This window comes from Amblyomma americanum, chromosome 5, assembly GCF_052857255.1.
Source record: "Amblyomma americanum isolate KBUSLIRL-KWMA chromosome 5, ASM5285725v1, whole genome shotgun sequence".
NCBI lineage: Eukaryota > Metazoa > Arthropoda > Arachnida > Ixodida > Ixodidae > Amblyomma > Amblyomma americanum.
The window spans coordinates 139,504,277-139,515,966 of NC_135501.1; the positions used below are offsets into that span (position 1 = coordinate 139,504,277).

The 11,690-nt window shown below is 48.4% G+C and overlaps 1 protein-coding gene across 1 annotated transcript in view; it reads right to left on the reverse strand.

Annotated features, from left to right (window-relative positions):
* LOC144135085 (uncharacterized) overlaps window positions 1-11,690 on the reverse strand; it is a 942,878-nt gene that overhangs the window by 299,466 nt on the left and 631,722 nt on the right. The gene's annotated exons all lie outside the window — the stretch shown is intronic.

The following is an 11,690-nucleotide window of genomic DNA, read 5'->3' on the forward strand; positions in this document are numbered from 1 at the left end:
CACGCTTCAAGGCTCTCTTCTTTCGTAGACAATTCAGTAACTTGCTTCGGCGGAATTCTACAATAGTACAGGAAAAATGTATTAATCAGATGTCTCTGTGACCACCGCTGATGCCAATGTGTCCGGAGATACAACAGCGCAGCTTTTTATTACAGGTCTCCCGATCGTAACACCGCCAAACGGGTCACTGATTTCTGGCCGTAATGAACAAGTTGGGGCATGTGATGGGCACGTGCACCGGCTCTTTTTCGTCGCAGACAGTGATGCACCTTGCGTCGGCCGAAATCAGCGTGGCATGGGCACGCACGCTTCAAGGCTCTCTTCTTTCGTAGACAATTCAGTAACTTGCTTCGGCGGAATTCTACAATAGTACAGGAAAAATGTATTAAACAGATGTCTCCGTGACCACCACTGCTGCCAATGTGTCCCGTGCAACAGCCCCGCTTTTTATCCCAGGTCTGTCGATGGTAACGCCGTAAACGGGTCACTGATTTCTGGCCGTAATGAACAAGTTGGGGCGTTGTGCTAGGCACGTGCGCCGGCTCTTTTTCTTCACAGATGGTGATGCACCTTGCATCGGAAGAAATCAGCGTGGCATGGGCACGCACACTTCAAGGCTCTTTTCTTCTTTTGACGTTTCAGTAACTTGCTTCGGCGGAATTCTACAATAGTACAGGACAAATGTATTAAACAGATGTCGCAGTGACCCCCGCTGCTGCCAATGTGTCCGGAGATACAACCGCGCAACTTTTTATTCCACGTCTGTCGATGGTAACGCCGCCAAACGGGTCACTGATTTCAGGCCCTAATGAACAAGTTTGGGCGTTGTGATGGGCACGTACACCGGCTCTTTTTCGTCGCAGACAGTGATCAACCGCGCGTCGGCCGAAATCAGCGTGGCATGGGCACGCACACTTCAAGGCGCTCTTCATTCGTAGACAATTCTGTAACTTGCTTCGGTGGAATTCTGCAATAGTACAGGAAATATGTATTAAACAGATGTCGCCGTGACCACCGCTGCTGCCAATGTGTCACGAGATCCAACAGCACAACTTTTTATCCCAGGTCTGTCGATGGTAACGCCACCATACGGGTCACTGATTTCTGGCCCTAATGAACAAGTTGGGGCGTGTGATGGGCACGTGCACCGGCTCTTTTTTTATCGCAGACAGTGATCAACCTCGCGTGGGGCCGTAATCAGCGTAACTTGGGCACGTACACTTCATGGTTCTCTTCATTCGTAGACGATTCAGTAAATTGCTTCGGTGGAATTCTGCAATAGTACAGAAAAAATGTATTAAACAGACGTCGCCGTGACCACCGCTGATGCCAATGTGTCCCGAGATACAACAACGCAGCTTTTTATCCGAGGTCTGTCGATGGTAACTCCGCCAAACGGGTCACTGATTTCTGGCCCTAATGAATAAGTTGGGGCGTGTGATGGGCATGTGCACCGGCTCTTTTTCTTCGCAGACAGTGATGCACCTTGCGTCAGCCGAAATCAGCGTGGCATGGGCACGCACGCTTCAAGGCTCTCTTCTTTCGTAGACAATTCAGTAACTTGCTTCGGCGGAATTCTACAATAGTACAGGAAAAATGTATTAAACAGATGTCTCCGTGACCACCGCTGATGCCAATGTGTCCGGAGATACAACAGCGCAGCTTTTTATTACAGGTCTCCCGATCGTAACACCGCCAAACGGGTCACTGATTTCTGGCCGTAATGAACAAGTTGGGGCATGTGATGGGCACGTGCACCGGCTCTTTTTCGTCGCAGAAAGTGATGCACCTTGCGTCGGCCGAAATCAGCGTGGCATGGGCACGCACGCTTCAAGGCTCTCTTCTTTCGTAGACAATTCAGTAACTTGCTTCGGCGGAATTCTACAATAGTACAGGAAAAATGTATTAAACAGATGTCTCCGTGACCACCGCTGCTGCCAATGTGTCCCGTGCAACAGCCCCGCTTTTTATCCCAGGTCTGTCGATGGTAACGCCGCCAAACGGGTCACTGATTTCTGGCCGTAATGAACAAGTTGGGGCGTTGTGCTAGGCACGTGCGCCGGCTCTTTTTCGTCGCAGACACAGATGGACCTCGCGTCGGCCGAAATCAGCGTGGCATGGGCACGCACACTTCAAGGCTCTTATCTTTCGTAGACGATTCAGTAACTTGCTTCGGTGGAGTTGTGCAATAGAACATGAAAAATGTATTAAACAGATGTCGCCGTGACCACCGCCGCTGCCAATGTGTCTCGAGATACAACAGCACAGCTTTTTATCCCAGGTCTGTCGATGGTAACGCCGCCAAACAGTTCACTGATTTTTGGCCGTTATGAACAAGTTGGGGCGTTGTGATGGGCACGTGCACCGGCTCTTTTTCGTCGCAGACAGTGATCAACCTCGCGTCGGCCGAAATCAGCGGGGCATGGGCACGCACACTTCTAGGCTCTCTTCATTCGTAGACGATTCAGTAACTTGCTTCGGTAGAATTCTTCAATAGTACAGGAAAAATGTATTAAACAGATGTCGCCGTGACCACCGCTGCTGGCAATGTGTCCCGAGATACAACCGCGCAGCTTTTTATCCCAGGCCTGTCGATGGTAACGCCGCCAAACAGGTTACTGATTTTTGGCCGTAATGAACAAGTTGGGGCATTGTGATGGGCACGTGCACCGGCTCTTTTTGTCGCAGACAGTGATGCACCTTGCGTCGGCCGAAATCAGCGTGGCATGGGCACGCACGCTTCAAGGCTCTCTTCTTTCGTAGACAATTCAGTAACTTGCTTCGGCGGAATTCTACAATAGTACAGGAAAAATGTATTAAACAGATGTCGCCGTGACCACCGCTGCTGCCAATGTGTCCCGAGATACAACAACGCAGCTTTTTATTACAGGTCTCCCGATCGTAACACCGCCAAACGGGTCACTGATTTCTGGCCGTAATGAACAAGTTGGGGCATGTGATGGGCACGTGCACCGGCTCTTTTTGCCGCAGACAGTGATGCACCTTGCGTCGGCCGAAATCAGCGTGGCATGGGCACGCACGCTTCAAGGCTCTCTTCTTTCGTAGACAATTCAGTAACTTGCTTCTGCGGAATTCTACAATAGTACAGGAAAAATGTATTAAACAGATGTCGCCGTGACCACCGCTGCTGCCAATGTGTCCCGAGATACAACAACGCAGCTTTTTATCCGAGGTCTGTCGATGGTAACTCCGCCAAACGGGTCACTGATTTCTGGCCCTAATGAATAAGTTGGGGCGTGTGATGGGCATGTGCACCGGCTATTTTTCTTCGCAGACAGTGATGCACCTTGCGTCAGCCGAAATCAGCGTGGCATGGGCACGCACGCTTCAAGGCTCTCTTCTTTCGTAGACAATTCAGTAACTTGCTTCGGCGGAATTCTACAATAGTACAGGAAAAATGTATTAAACAGATGTCTCCGTGACCACCGCTGATGCCAATGTGTCCGGAGATACAACAGCGCAGCTTTTTATTACAGGTCTCCCGATCGTAACACCGCCAAACGGGTCACTGATTTCTGGCCGTAATGAACAAGTTGGGGCATGTGATGGGCACGTGCACCGGCTCTTTTTCGTCGCAGACAGTGATGCACCTTGCGTCGGCCGAAATCAGCGTGGCATGGGCACGCACGCTTCAAGGCTCTCTTCTTTCGTAGACAATTCAGTAACTTGCTTCGGCGGAATTCTACAATAGTACAGGAAAAATGTATTAATCAGATGTCTCCGTGACCACCACTGCTGCCAATGTGTCCCGTGCAACAGCCCCGCTTTTTATCCCAGGTCTGTCGATGGTAACGCCGCCAAATGGGTCACTGATTTCTGGCCGTAGTGAACAAGTTGGGGCGTTGTGCTAGGCACGTGCGCCGGCTCTTTTTCGTCGCAGACACTGATGGACCTCGCGTCGGCCGAAATCAGCGTGGCATGGGCACGCACACTTCAAGGCTCTTATCTTTCGTAGACGATTCAGTAACTTGCTTCGGTGGAGTTGTGCAATAGAACATGAAAAATGTATTAAACAGATGTCGCCGTGACCACCGCCGCTGCCAATGTGTCTCGAGATACAACAGCACAGTTTTTATTCCAGGTCTGTCGATGGTAACGCCGCCAAACAGTTCACTGATGTTTGGCCGTTATGAACAAGTTGGGGCGTTGTGATGGGCACGTGCACCGGCTCTTTTTCGTCGCAGACAGTGATCAACCTCGCGTCGGCCGAAATCAACGGGGCATGGGCACGCACCCTTCTAGGCTCTCTTCATTCGTAGACGATTCAGTAACTTTCTTCGGTAGAATTCTTCAATAGTACAGGAAAAATGTATTAAACAGATGTCGCCGTGACCACCGCTGCTGGCAATGTGTCCCGACATACAACCGCGCAGCTTTTTATCCCAGGTCTGTCGATGGTAACGCCGCCAAACAGGTTACTGATTTTGGCCGTAATGAACAAGTTGGGGCATTGTGATGGGCACGCGCACCGGCTCTTTTTCGTCTCAGACAGTGATGGACCTCGCGTCGGCCGAAATAAGCGTGGCATTGGCACGCACACTTCAAGGCTCTTATCTTTCGCAGACGATTCAGTAACTTGCTTGGGCGGAATTCTGCAATAGTACAGGAAAAATGTATTAAACAGATGTCGCCGTTACCACCACCGCTGCCAATGTGTCTCGAGATACAACAGCACAGATTTTTATCCCAGGTCTGTCGATGGTAACGCCGCCAAACGGGTCACTGATTTCTGGCTCTAATGAACAAGTTGGGGCGTGTGATGGGCACGTGCACCGGCTCTTTTTCGTCGCAGACAGTGATCAACCTCGCGTCGGCCGTAATCAGCGTAACATGGGCACGTACACTTCAAGGCTCTCTTCATTCGTAGACGATTCAGTAACTTGCTTCGGTGGAATTCTGCAATAGTACAGAAAAAATGTATTAAACAGATCTCGCCGTGACCACCGCCGCTGACAATGTGTCTCGAGATACAACAGCACAGCTTTTTATCCCAGCTCTGTCGATGGTAACGCCGCCAAACGGGTCGCTGAATTCTGGCCCTAATGAACAAGTTGGGGCGTGTGATGGGCACGTGCACCGGCTCTTTTTTTATCGCAGACAGTGATCAACCTCGCGTGGGGCCGTAATCAGCGTAACTTGGGCACGTACACTTCATGGTTCTCTTCATTCGTAGACGATTCAGTAAATTGCTTCGGTGGAATTCTGCAATAGTACAGAAAAAATGTATTAAACAGATCTCGCCGTGACCACCGCAGCTGCCAATGTGTCCCGAGATACAACCGCGCAGCTTTTTATCCCAGGTCTGTCGATGGTAACGCCGCCAAACGGGTCACTGATTTCTTGCCCTAATGAACAAGTTGGGGCGTGTGATGGGCACGTCCACCGGCTCTTTTTCGTCGCAGACAGTGATCAACCTCGCGTCGGCCGAAATCAGCGTGGCATGGGCACGCACACTTCAAGGCTCTCTTCTTTCGTAGACGATTCAGTAACTTGCTTCGGTGGAATTCTGCAATAGTAGAGGAAAAATGTATGAAAGAGACGTCGCCTGACCACCGCTGATGCCAATGTGTCCGGAGATACAACAGCGCAGCTTTTTATTACAGGTGTCCCGATCGTAACACCGCCAAACGGGTCACTGATTTCTGGCCGTAATGAACAAGTTGGGGCATGTGATGGGCACGTGCACCGGCTCTTTTTCGTCGCAGACAGTGATGCACCTTGCGTCGGCCGAAATCAGCGTGGCATGGGCACGCACGCTTCAAGGCTCTCTTCTTTCGTAGACAATTCAGTAACTTGCTTCGGCGGAATTCTACAATAGTACAGGAAAAATGTATTAAACAGATGTCGCCGTGACCACCGCTGCTGCCAATGTGTCCCGAGATACAACAACGCAGCTTTTTATCCGAGGTCTGTCGATGGTAACTCCGCCAACCAGGTCACTGATTTCTGGCCCTAATGAACAAGTTGGGGCGTGTGATGGGCACGTGAACCGGTTTTTTTTTTCGCAGAGAGTGATCAACCTCGCGTCGGCCGAAATCAGCGTGGCATGGGCACGCACACTTCAAGGCGCTCTTCATTCGTAGACGATTCAGAAACTTGCTTCGGTGGAATTCTGCAATAGTACAGGAAAAATGTATTAAACAGATGTCTCCGTGACCACCGCTGCTGCCAATGTGTCCCGAGATGCAACAGCCCCGCTTTTTATCCCAGGTCTGTCGATGGTAACGCCGCCAAACGGGTCACTGATTTCTGGCCGTAATGAACAAGTTGGGGCGTTGGGCTAGGCACGTGCGCCGGCTCTTTTTCGTCGCAGACACTGATGGACCTCGCGTCGGCCGAAATCAGCGTGGCATGGGCACGCACACTTCAAGGCTCTTATCTTTCGTAGACGATTCAGTAACTTGCTTCGGTGGAATTGTGCAATAGAACATGAAAAATGTATTAAACAGATGTCGCCATGACCACCGCCGCTGCCAATGTGTCTCGAGATACAACAGCACAGCTTTTTATCCCAGGTCTGTCGATGGTAACGCCGCCAAACAGTTCACTGATTTTTGGCCGTTATGGACAAGTTGGGGCGTTGTGATGGGCACGTGCACCGGCTCTTTTTCGTCGCAGACAGTGATCAACCTCGCGTCGGCCGAAATCAGCGTGGCATGGGCACGCACACTTCTAGGCTCTCTTCATTCGTAGACGATTCAGTAACTTGCTTCGGTAGAATTCTTCAATAGTACAGGAAAAATGTATTAAACAGATGTCGCCGTGACCACCGCTGCTGGCAATGTGTCCCGAGATACAACCGCGCAGCTTTTTATCCCAGGTCTGTCGATGGTAACGCCGCCAAACAGGTTACTGATTTTTGGCCGTAATGAACAAGTTGGGGCGTTGTGATGGGCACGCGCACCGGCTCTTTTTCGTCTCAGACAGTGATGGACCTCGCGTCGGCCGAAATCAGCGCGGCATTGGCACGCACACTTCAAGGCTCTTATCTTTCATAGACGATTCAGTAACTTGCTTGGGCGGAATTCTGCAATAGTACAGGAAAAATGTATTAAACAGATGTCGCCGTTACCACCACCGCTGCCAATGTGTCTCGAGATACAACAGCACCGATTTTTATCCCAGGTCTGTCGATGGTAACGCCGCCAAACGGGTCACTGATTTCTGGTCCTAATGAACAAGTTGGGGCGTGTGATGGGCACGTGCACCGGCTCTTTTTCGTCGCAGACGGTGATCAACCTCGCGTCGGCCGAAATCAGCGTGGCATGGGCACGCACACTTCAAGCCTCCCCAGTCAAAACACACTACAGGATTCGAAGACAGAAAATTTATGTAGTCTGTAGTCTTGTCGTATTTTGGGCATGTCTTTTGTAGTCTGTCCTGTCTTCTGTAGTCCGTCTTGTCTTTTATAGTGTGTGTTCTGTAGTTTGTTCTCTCTTTTGTAGTCTGTCTTGACTTCTGCAGTCTATCTTGTCTTCTGTAGTTGGCTTGTCTTCTGTAGTGTGTCTTGTGTAGTGCTCATACTCTGTGTAACAGTCGTTACTGTGTCTTCTGTCAATTAACACAGGATTTGTGTTCTGGAGTAGGCAATGCACAAAAATGCACAGCTTGTTAATGGTCGCCTGTCAATTAACACAAGCTCTGTGCATTCCAGAGTAATTCGTGCACAAAACCACTAGAATTGAAATGAGAATGATCAATATTTATTTACTGTTTAGTGCTTTTTTTTTTAGCTTGCTGATGCATGCTGTCCAGCGTTGTCCTGGCCGCAGGTTCCTAGATACATCGCCCATGAGCCAAGAAAAATGGTTTTTGTCTTGGCTGAAAAAAAGAAAAAAATAGAGATCACCACTGCTACCTGCCGAAAAAAAATGTGAAAGCGTTGACGCCTCCTCGACACTGGTCGCCTTCCAAATTTGGTGCCATGGTTGTTTTCTCGTTGACTTGGTTGGTTATCAATTAACTCTTATTTTACCCTCATTTCATCCGAGCAACGATTTCGAGTTTTCAAATTTTCTTCCATGGATCGTTCCTGCCCACTCACTGAATACCCGCCCAGTCTAATCACCCGTTCATTCCCTTTTGCTTCTCAATAATTACCTAATTGCATCTAATTTATCATTCTTTTTCCTATCTCCTGGTTAAGTATAGGACACTTATCACTGGTCACGTGATTGCTCATTTCGAGTTTTCAAACTTGGCGCCATGCTTTGGCTTTCTCCATACTTCCAGTTTTTCAAACTTGGCACTACGCTGTAGCTCCACCTACTTTCAGCGTTTTCAAATTTCGCAGCACATTTTCTCTAGCCCAGCCACTTTGTGGACATTTTTGGCTGTAAATAATTATCCGATTATGAAATTTTTTTCGAGCAGCATGTTCACATCATCCTCTGCCAATTACACAACCAATCGTATGACGCTATCTCTTCTGAGTTGCCCACCACTGCTGCGGACACGATCCCCGGCAACATAACCCAGTAAACTTCTCACTTTATTCAAAATGTTGTAATACTGAACAAGGCTTATGACTGGCCGAGTTGGTACTGACTCACCTTAAAACCATCCAGAAGACAGAACACACAAGACATGAGCTCAAGAGGCGGGACTAACAAAATTTTAATTGAAGATTTTGATTATTTGATTTGATTTGTGAGGGTTTAACGTCCCAAAGCAACTCAGGCTATGAGGGACGCCGTAGTGGAGGGCTCCAGAAATTTCGACCACCTGGGGTTATTTAGCGTGCACTGACAACGCACAGTACACGGGCCTCTAAAAATTTGCCTCCATTGAAATTTGACTGGTGCGGCCAGGATCGAACCTGCGTCTTTTGGGACAGCAGTCGAGCGCCATAACCACTGAGCCACCGCGGCGGCATCATTGAAGGAAAGCCGCAAAGACCCGCGAAAAGATATGGGCGCACAATAACCCAAAGCAGTGAAAGGGCGAAGTGCAATCAAAGGTCACTGCCATGCTAATGAATCATCTAAAAAAGGAAATTCATTATGGTGAAGGTTTACCGACGGCTTAGCCACACGTGTCCTTATCCTTACCGATGTAGTAAGCCTCAACTATCTATCGACAGATTTATCCCTTCCATAAACCAATGATGTGTCGTGGAAATTAGGCGTGCAAAGAGACAGGTCATCCTCAGATTTGCATTCACAAGATTGAGCATGCAGTGCCAGATTAGAACTTGCCTTCCCCCTATAGAGTGAAAGTGCTCAGTCAGGTGCAAATTCATTTATCTGCCTGTCTGCCCATATTAGTTGCAGCCATAAGGCAGCGGAACGCAATAAACTCCATTACTTTTGCAAGTGGTGAACCTTTTTTTGTGACACTGTCCATTGTGGACAAGTACCCACTTTTATCATGCCTTTTTAATTGCGGCGCAAAGGCCTCCTGTCTTGCACTTCGCTGTTGAGACAACAGCAGCATTAAGCTTTCCCGCGACTTTCTTGACACTGTGAAATACTGTGGAGGTAAGGTGTATCAGCATCATCGGAGTATGTGTTCCTTACCCTCGAGCGAGTGAAAACATACTATGACAGGTTGTTGAGATGGACAAGTGGGAACCCAGCTGCTTGGAAACCTGCTACAAGAATGCGTCCTCAGCAGTGATGGCATGACTTATGTAAAGCTGATGTCATGCATAGATTGCACACCCATCAAGTGTTTCCATCTTTACTGACCTTAACCAGCGCCAAATACACCTCTTCACCATCCTTCCTCAGCAACGAGTGGTCCAACTCGTAGCTAAAAAGAGCCTTCCCCGATTTTTAGCTGTAGCCCCGACAAACATATTCGTCCGCAAAGCGCAGGTCTGCATCAAGAAACGGCTAACGGTTCTGCTTAGACAATTCTGATGTAAAAGACAGGCCTTGACCACATGCCTTAAAGACTCCTAAAACATCTTGTGCCAACTTATTTGAGCCTTCTATGTCCAGAAAAATTAGATAGTCATGAACATAACGAAATGCTACTATGCCAAGGTCTTCCAAACAGGGCTCTAATGCCTTATCGACATTAGACAAAAAAAATGTTGCTGAGCAAAGCTACGACCTGTGTGTAAATACCGCCCTGCCAACTGACAAATGCGGATTTGCAGTAAAAGGACAACAGCGCCATGAAGCCAGCAATGAAAATAACGCAATCATCTGTAAAAGCATGTTCATTGTTCACCCTGATGCAGTTTGCACATGCCTCAGAGGTCTATCATGTGACAATGAATAGTGCAGGCCCTCCATGTCGATGCTCACTGCAGAGCACCTTCCCAGGTTGGTGTTCACAAGAAAGTAGAACTCCACAGAACTGCACTTTTGTGAGTTGGCAAGGCGGTATTTACATTAGAAATCAGGCATATGCAGAGGGTCCCAGGTTGCGCTGTTCCTCCGCGACATTCTTCTCTCCAGAGTCGATACCGCATCAAAGCCCTGTTTGGAAGACCTCAGCATAGTAGCATTTCGTTATCTTAATAGCTACCATATTTTTTTGCAAAAGGAAGGCTCAGATAAGTTGGCACAAGACATTTTAGAAACCTTTAGGCATGTGATCAAAGCCTATCTTTTATGTCTGAATTTCACTAAGCATAATCGTTTGTAGCTTCTTGACTTAGACCTGCGCTTTGCAGACGACCACATATGTTGGCACCACAGCCCAAGATCAGGAAGCCTCTTAGCTACGAGTTGAACCACTCGAGGCTGGTGAAGGACAGGTTGGCAATCGAATGCATCACTACCGCTTTATGGAAGTCATGCCATCACAGTGTTAAGAATGCATTCTCGGAGCACGTTTCCAAGCCAATGGCACCTGGGTTACCACTTGCCCATCTCGCGCACCTGTCAGAGTGTGTTTTTACTCTCTTGAGGGAATAGAACACCATTCGCATGATGCTGACGTAGTTGAGCAGCACAAAAAGGCGGGCTCTATACCTTACCTCTACGCCATTTCGCACCGTCCCAAGAAAGTCGCACCAAAGTATGATGTTGCTGTTGTCTTGACCGCTAAAAGTAAGGTAGGAGCCCTTTGCTTCTTCGTTCAAACTAGGCTTGATACAACTACGGGTAATCGTCCGCAATGCACAGTGGCAGATAAAAAATGTTCCCCACTTGCAAAAGTAAACGGTTTTTTTGCATTCCACTGCCTCGTAGCTGAAACTACTATGGGCAGACAAGCAGATATCTGAATGTGCGCCTGGCTGAGAGCACTTTCACTGTATAGAGAGGAAGGCGAATTTTCACCTGACACTGCACGTTCAATCTCGTGAATGCAATCGGAGGATGACCTTTCTCTTTGCACGCCTGATTTCCGCGGCACATCAGTGGTTTAGGGAAGTGATAAATCTGTCCTGATATAGTTGAGGATTACTACATCAGTAAGGCTAAAAACAAGTGCCTGGCTAAACCGTTGTGAACCTTCACTGTAAGGAATTAGTTTTTTAGATGGTTTACTAGTACGTCAGTGCCTTTCGATTGTTTTTTGCCCTCTCACTGCTTTGGGGTTTTGCGTGCTTGAATCTCTTGGCAGGTCTTCTTTGGCTACTTTCCTTCAATAAAATTTCAGTTGATAGACCAGACTCAACTTGTGGTCATCTCTTCTCCTGTTTTGTGTCTTCCGGCTGGTTTTAAGTTGTAATACTGAATGCCGGAAGACAGCCATTTTAGAGTCAAGTG